Raw genomic sequence first — 8,644 nt, 5'->3', positions numbered from 1 at the left:
CTCAACAGCCTTCTGAGCAACCCAGTCCAGTTTGCACGATCCACAAGAATAGATACAGTTTCATCACAGGGCTAAAGTCCTGGAGTGTTTGAAATTATCTGCCAGAACTATCTCAGTCTATGAAACTGAGTTTATAATCAACTTTCTTAACTGTTCTGAGAAATGTTAACATTTTCTACAGAATATATTTTAGCCAGTTTAATGAGAATCTTTGGAATCAAATATTCAAAATTCCCAAAACAGCTATGACAGCTCAAATTTCTTGATTTGGATAAGAGAACAGGGTTTAACAAAGTGTTTTGATTTTAAGTTTTTAACTGAAAATAGAAGATAGATTTGGAAAGCACCACCTAGACCTCCTCTGTCTTCCAGAGACATTCTACATTGCCATCCACTAAAGAAATGATAAGGTAACATACTCCTGACAACTCTGGTCCAAACTTTTTACACACTCGGATTTTCTGTTCATGCATAAAAGAAAGAGCTGCACAGCTGTGAATTTTAAATTGAAACACTCAATTACCCTGACTTTCCGTAAACTATTTTCTAATCTATTGTGTTTTGATAGAAGGAATCAAACCAGATATCCTTTCTGGACGAAAGTCCAACCAGAACCAGGTTGGATGACATAATTCACAGGTTTCCAGTGTACCCTGAGTGTCCTACACACCAGTTTCACTAACAACTTGGCATGCATTCAGTGATGGCATCATTTGAAGGGACAGCAACTCATAGGAAAATTTTTGTGCCAGATTTTGTTTCCTGAAACTGCTTTGCTTAAGGGATCAGTGCACAGGCTTCCTGGAGTTTCCTTTAATTGTTTGGGGAGATCTGTGTTGCAGCTACTGAACAAAACCACAGTGAAACAGATAACTTTGGTGAGCATTGATTTATTTTGACATTTCATTTTATAATTTATATGTCTAACCAATCTATTTTATTTAACTCTGTTGTGACTACGCTGTGGATATTGACTTCCTAGACCAAATGTGACAGGCTGTCACCACAGACTACTACCTATCAAAGTTCCTTGGCAGATCAGTCAGTAGCAGTGTGTACTTCTGCTACTATGATTGCAGACATGATATCTGCACTGCAGCCATGAGTGAGCTCTGTTTTGTGCATAGTCTGGAGATAAATTTATTGAGCTGTCATTGTTGTAATCTAAATTTATAATATTAATATCAGGTCTATTAGGTGGGAGTGATGTTTAGAAAAAGCTGTAATTTTTGGAGAAGTGTAATTTGCATAGCCAATATTCCATCAGAACGTGTAGAAGACAGCACTACAGGGGATGTTACTGCTGCATTGTTCTTCAGTGTGTTTAGAAAACAGCTTGCAACAATCATACTAGGCAATACAGTGAAATCTTTCCTCTTGTTTACTTAATTCTACTCTTGGAGCAATGGTCCTTCTGGTCTTGTGCAAAGGGACCAAAATCCATGCTAAATAGCAGTGTAGAAGTGAAGTAAATGAGGAGGATTCTGATATAGCCAGATGTAGGGAGGGACACAACAGAAAGATTTACGTAACTAATACCCATACATCTCCTCAGCTGAGCATTTCATTATTCTGCCAAGGCTTTAAGCTGCTGACATACAGCTGGCTATTTTATTCATTTATTTGTCTAAATGTTTGAGATTATGTTTCAAACTGCAGCTTTGCAATCTTTTTGCAACATTTTTCAGCTGGTTTCTTTCGTTGCAATATTGGTGCAATAAGTAAATCTTTCTGCAACATTTTTCAGCTGGATTCTCTCATTGCAATATTGGTGCAATAAGTATGTAATCCACATTTAAAACTGCTTAAAAAGAAAGGTAAGAAAAAGCAACACAAAAAGAGGTAAAGGTTTCACCTCTTCAAAGAGCAGATAATTTCTGACTCCTAACATCATATCCCACTAATAGTACTTCAGTTGTTTGGAGAGGGTTTGTCCAACCTTCTAAACAATGATAACCTGCATTTACCAGCATCCAGTAGGTCAGATGTGAATTGAAGTACCCACTAGAGACTACTGCCCTAATCTTCCCTTCCGTTGGATGATCCACCATTAAAGCACTTAAGATTGGTTCTTGTCACCATAACTCACTGGCTTACTCTCAAGGACCTGTCATCGTCCCAGAGTTTCCAGCCAACTTTCCTCTTGAAAGAGAAAAATGGATGGAAATGCCTGATTGAAGTTTAAATTCTGAAGAGAGGACATAATTTTTTTGCTTTGTTTTAAGAATTGCCTACTTAAAGAAAAGAATATATCTAATACTTTTAAGCTGTTGTGAATGTGAAAAAAAAATTGTATTCAAAGCAAAATAGAATTAACATGGTCCTATGTCTAAAGAAAAGGTTACCATTTACTTTAATGCCACAGGATTAAGTTTTATTTCTCAGTGAACACCACTGATTTAAAGATAAATTCTGCCAACTTGACTAACAAGGAAGGCACCCCTATGAAAAGCCAAACAAGTTTTATATAAGCTGCTAAGACAGAGCAGGTAGGTAGCTATAAAGTCAATGTTGCTCTTCATTACAGGATCCAAAGAAGTTCTCCATGTTCCTATCATGGGACAGTGCCTACTTGGATAATTCTGCCTATGCAGCATAATAGAGCACGCTGCAGAGATCTCTGAAGTGATGCCACCCTGATCATATGTACATGATTAGAGACACATTTCTGCTAGTAATTTATATTTGTCTCTAAGTAAGTGTTTTTTCAACAATCTTTCAACAAGAATACACTTTCTCTGATTCTTTTATATATAGAGAGAGAGGCTTAAATGTTATTAAATCTGCAACTTTGGGTTAGTTCTCCAACATATTATATGGCTGATACATTAAAAACACCTGTGCCTGATTACAGAGTGGGAGAAATGGTGAATATCATCCAGGCAAAAACAATACATAGAGGACTAAAAATAGCAAATATATATATACTTATTGAGAGGAGAAATGGACAGAGAAATCCAGACAGTAGATATAAAAATGAAAATATTGAAACTAAAAAGCATCTATTCAAAAATGGTTCCATAAATTTCTTGCAGACAAACTACAGACAAACTGTTATGCTCATAATTTAATATTAAAATGTTTAAATAGAAAATATATTTGAAAAATCATTGTATGCTATTAGCTAATTCAGAAACAGAAAAAGAGGATAAATTTAAAATATTTAGAAAAAGTGGCTTACTAGCTGTCATGATTATTAATTAATGCTTTTGCAAGCATATTTTCAATTCTACTTTGTGATAGGGAGAAATCTTGTTCTGACAGCCTCAAATATAAAATGATCAGGACTTTCCTTCATTATTATTGATGATACTGATTACTTTAAATTTTACAGATTAATGGGGACTTACTACGTTTTTTTTATCCCTGTAAGCCTTCTATTGATTTTAAGTTCCATAAGTAGTCAAAGTCCAAGAATGTAGAGGACCAGTCTTTCTCATTTCCAGACAAACAGTTTTCAAATTGCTAAGAGATCTGAAATGGTCATCTTCAGTGCATCAGTTCAGTGACAGTGTTTTGATGCTTCATCCTTGATATTTCATAACAAGTTGGTATATATGTGTGTGTGTGTGTATCATAAAGGTTTGTTATTCCCTACCATAGATCCAGATATGAAAGTCTTTTGAGACAGAACTGAAGAATATAGGAGTTTCCAGTAGCAACAGGAGCAATTCCCTGTGATGAAGACTTGTCTTTTCAGTAGAACTGAATGTATCTTCATACTCAACATCAAGAACCTCCAAAAAAGCCCAAATTTACTTCACTAGAAAATAGTGTGAAGCTGAGTTAAAGTAGAAGCAGTCTTTTTGAGAACAGAAGGAAACAAGATGTTAAAAGCTAATTTTTAATTTGTGACGTGCAGTTAAACAGTCTATATTTCTACTCATTCCATGATATTTGGAGTTGGCTTCCATGGACATAAGACATCTGGGTTGCAATGTAACTATAATGCTTGCTAAAAGAATCCTAATCTTTATGTCTAATTTCTCAGTTATATCATTTGAGACTGAGACACTGCTTATATTATTCATCATAGGTATTGAAAATACTTTAAGCATTTCCAAGGAAGTCTTGAGAACCAAATGCCAAAGCTTGAGGGTAGGGGAGAGTTGTTTGCAAATTGCACGGATGCAGCATCAAGCTAACGGGCAAGGGATTAACCATTTTAGTGTGCAGTACACCAGAGGGGGAGAGAAGTGCAAGAGAAAGCAAAAGTCATTGCATGTTAAGTACTGAACTAATGAAAGTTGTCGTGTCATAATTTAGGAGAGGGGTGGGGTTGGCTTCTACTTTGCATCTGGCATGTAGTTAAATCTGTGTGCTATTGTACCTTACCCATGCAAATCTAAGTGGAAATAAACAAATAAAATTCCAAAATCTTTGGAAGACTCATTTCACAGATTTTTGTTTTTCCTAAGCTAAAGAAGTCATATATTCCATTTATCTCCTGTCACTACTGATTACTTCAGCACTTTGGATAACATTTAAAACCAGGCAGTTTATAAAATAGAAGAGGCATTACCTCTTATACAGGGATGAAAAATACCTCCACCTATAATTAAAAAAACCAAAAGGTAAACAGGTAAACAATGCAGATGCAATTATTTTACCCCAAGAAAATTAAACCAACTAGAGAGAACTAATTGCTTAGAAATTATTCATATTTAAATTGTTATATGCCAGGTATTCCCTACAATCCTGAATCACACTTTCTATTAATTTTTTGTGTTAGTGCAGCCCTCAGAAAAACCTATTTCAATTTTCCATGCTATATTCAAGTTTCATATTGAAAACAAATGTGAACCCTCTTTAGAATAAAAACCTTATGTTACTTTTTCCATAAGCGTTTTTTCCCTTTCCCCTTTTAAGTCTGTAATTCTTTCTGTCTGATTTTATTAAGTGTGTGAAAAGGTAGGCAGGCTGCCCGGGTCTTGGAAATTAAAGTTCCCTAAGTAGCTCAGGTGGTTGCACGAAATCCGGAAGTGTGACAGCTAAAAAAGAAAAAACACATGATAAGATGATTTCCTATAGAAAAAAATTGAGGACATCCCCATCTACTGATATCTCTGCTCACTGGATTCTGAAGTTTATTTATCATGATGATAAAATGAGGGAAATTCATCTTAAAAGTTAGGCATTCTGTTTCGCATGTTGCAGAGAAAGGAAAAGTCACCCAATCCCTTTTGTGGTAGTCAACCAAACACAGATCCTCAGTCTTTTTAGTCCAGTGTCAACTGTTTGAAAGTCAAGTGATTTTATCTTTTGTTTTATTTTACTTTATTTTACTTTACTATCATTATTTGCCTTGCTATTTATCTTAAGTGATTAATACATTCCAATAATATTTAGAGAGGTGAAAAATTACAAAACTGTATTTTTTGAAAAACAAAAGCACATTTATACAACTCTGTTTAATAAATAAATAAAACAAAAAACATGTAGAAAAAAATGAACAAGCTTCAAGAAAAAAAAGTTTCTTATATGTTCCTTTCTGACTTTTAAAAACATCATTAGATCTTTCTCTCCATATGTTTCACCACTTCCAGCCTGTATATATTTTCATTTTCAGATTGAGTCGTTCTGGCCTGAGACTGCCTCATTTGAATTGCAACCTTCTGTAGAGACTTATTTATTTTTATTACCATTAGGTTTGATAAATGAAAGTGATTCAAATAATTCAGTTACAAGTTATGTAAAACCTAGTCTGATGATTTATTTGACCTCACAGTGTCCTTTAAAGGGCCATATGCCATTTGTTTCCAGTTGTTGCACTTGAACATATGTACAAACACATAATTTTGATCCAAAATCACCAAACATGGCAAAGAGATAGAAATGCATTTTAGATGGCCTATGATCAGGGCCACAAGCCTGTTTGTGCTGGGATTCCATGAAGGCTCATATCTTTATATGGGTGAATCTCTTTTTCACTTAATTGAAAATGCACACTGATAACATGATTTATGATACCAAGTTCGCAGCATGATCTGGATTGTAGACAACAAATCTCTGAAGTATGAATTCTGATTTAAGGTTTGTGTATATTAGTATATATATATGTATATGTGTGTGTGTGTGTATACACACACACATTTTTGTAAAGAAACTGTATATAAGTACAGAACTAAAACCACTTAGTGACAGCAATAGAGACAATAATGAAAAGTGACCACTTTCTCAATGCATGTTTCTGGGTTACTCTGATTATTTCTGTCTGTTTTCCCTGCTTTAGTGGCTGGGCAATTTACATGTGCATCCCTAGTTTACAATCTCAAACCTCGCATACTGTGCATTCCACTGTCATTAATTTTTGAATATTAAATTGTAATATTTCATGGGCTCTATCACTGAATTGCAGAGTTGTCACACATTTTATTGTCATTTCTTTCACATATTCAGTTAATGAAACTTATGAATGTATTGAGAATTAAGATAATGGCAAAATAAAATAGTAATGCAACTATTTCATATGCAGTTGTTCATCATTTATCCCACTAAAGCTTAAATATTTGAGATACTTCTTTGTTGCAGTGGGGATCCTGCAACACGCATATATCAAACCAGGAGTCCCGTGGAAAGGAAATATATATGGACAGACAGATTCTTGCTAGCTGTTTCAGAGATGTTTATTTCTCCAGCCGCATGGCCGGAGCTCTGCCGAGGAACTGTTCCAGTCACGGGACCAAGGGTCCTTCTGCCTGCGCAGGGAACACAAACCAACCAATGGGAACGAGGCTGAGCAGGGGCAGGAAACCCCGTGTCTGTGCCCTCAGGGCCCCTCTCCCAGGGCTACACGGCAGGGGAGGGACCCCAACACCTCACCCGTTTTATTTTAATAAAAGGAGAATGAAAACAACTGGATAAACATAACAAGAACAGTTTCAAAACAAAACAAGCCACCCTCCTGAGTCTTTAAATGTCCAAACAGATTCTCTGGAACATCTTAGGGCTGACAGAAGGGAGACAGAATTCTCTGAGCATGCTTTGTGGGGAAACTGAGGCAGGAGAGGGTTTAACTTCTTCCCTCCCCCTTTTCATCCCCCCACTCGGCATTGGAAAGGGATTTTTGGGGAAACAATTGGCAAAAGCATGGTTTTGTGAGGGAAACCATGGATGAAAAAACGGATTGGGAATACACTGGGGGTAATAGGACATAGGGTAAAAGGGAAAGGTGGGATTACAATGGAGATACTGTCTAACATGACTACGATTTTTTGCATATATACTGCCTTTTACAGGAACACCATCAGGCCCAGTGACCTGCGATGCTTGTAACCCTTTTCTCCCTAGTACAATATTAAATTCCACCACTTCTCCATCTCCCAAGCTTGGGATCCATTTTTCAGGGTTATTCTTTTTAATAGCAGTTCTATGCACAAATATGTCTTGCTGGTTGTCATACCTTGTTATAAAACCATAATTTTGCTTAACATTATACCATTTTACTATCCCTAAGGTCTTAGTTGCTATGATCTTTTCCTTTTTCCGAGTGGCTGCTGTTTTCTGTCTCGCTGCGTCTTTGCTGTCTCTTTCGGTCGCTCCCGTGTTGGAATTGTCGGGGCTGCTGGTGCCTGCGCGCTCTTCCCAGGGTCGCGTTCGGGGCTGCGCGGGCCGGGCCGGGCCACGCCGCTCAGTTCTCCGTGCGTCGCCTCCTCTGGTCACAGCTTCGCTGCCGCTGCCGGGCGCTGCACCCACGTCTCGGCCGGGCCCCCGAGCGACGACTCCCCCGCGCCCTGCTCCAGCGCGCGTCTCGGCTGGGCACGGCTCCGTTCTGCCGCCACCGCCGCCAGCCGCCGCCCGCGCGCCGCCCCTCTCGGTCGGGCGTTCACGGGGCTCGCTCCACCACGCACTGCACAGGACCGGGCAGGCACCGCCGGGTCCCGCCGCTCCCCGCTCCGCCACCGACACTGCGGCTCGCGTGGCTCCGCCCGCGCGCGGGAACTGCCTCGCTGCTGCTCGCAGAGCGCTCGGTGCACGTGGCCTGGGCCGCACGGTCCCTGCGCCACGCTTCCCTTCACCAGGACACAGCTGACATTGCTCAACAGTCTCGGTAACTAAATAATATTCACGAAAATATTCTTCCATCGGCATATATTTTGACTCTAGTATTAACTGTGTCCAAACGGTTTTCCAAAAGCCCTTGGTAAGAATTAAATCCCAAGAAACATAGAAAAAGTTCTTAAACAACCATGCCAGGAAGTGTTTCAGTTCTTTTTGAGCTTGAATCAAGCTAAAATTTACAAATCGTTGTTCAAGAATCATTTTAAGTTTAAGATAAATGTCCATATGCGGCTCTGAGAGCCAAGAGTCTTCCCACAGTTCCTCCATAGTTTAGATATGGAATAGCAAAGCAAAACCAAGAAGAGGAATCCAAAGTTTCCAGGGTTTACTCACACAAATCAGTCGCTTAGGGATCGGGGATCGTTCTGCCCGCAATCTCTACCATTTGTTGCAGTGGGGATCCTGCAACACGCATATATCAAACCAGGAGTCCCGTGGAAAGGAAATATATATGGACAGACAGATTCTTGCTAGCTGTTTCAGAGATGTTTATTTCTCCAGCCGCATGGCCGGAGCTCTGCCGAGGAACTGTTCCAGTCACGGGACCAAGGGTCCTTCTGCCCGCGCAGGGAACACAAACCAA

General features: G+C 38.8%; 1 long non-coding RNA gene across 1 annotated transcript; it reads left to right on the top strand.

Annotated features, from left to right (window-relative positions):
• The first annotated feature begins 794 nt into the window (after positions 1–794).
• Positions 795–4,547, top strand: LOC125327984. The gene is made up of 3 exons (XR_007204475.1): positions 795–878; positions 2,528–2,695; positions 3,604–4,547. It is a non-coding gene; the product is annotated as an uncharacterized LOC125327984 (long non-coding RNA).
• Positions 4,548–8,644: the final 4,097 nt, after the last annotated feature.

Source organism: Corvus hawaiiensis, chromosome 6, assembly GCF_020740725.1.
Source record: "Corvus hawaiiensis isolate bCorHaw1 chromosome 6, bCorHaw1.pri.cur, whole genome shotgun sequence".
Classification (NCBI taxonomy): Eukaryota; Metazoa; Chordata; class Aves; order Passeriformes; family Corvidae; genus Corvus; species Corvus hawaiiensis.
This window is presented reverse-complemented; position numbering and strand designations above follow the sequence as displayed.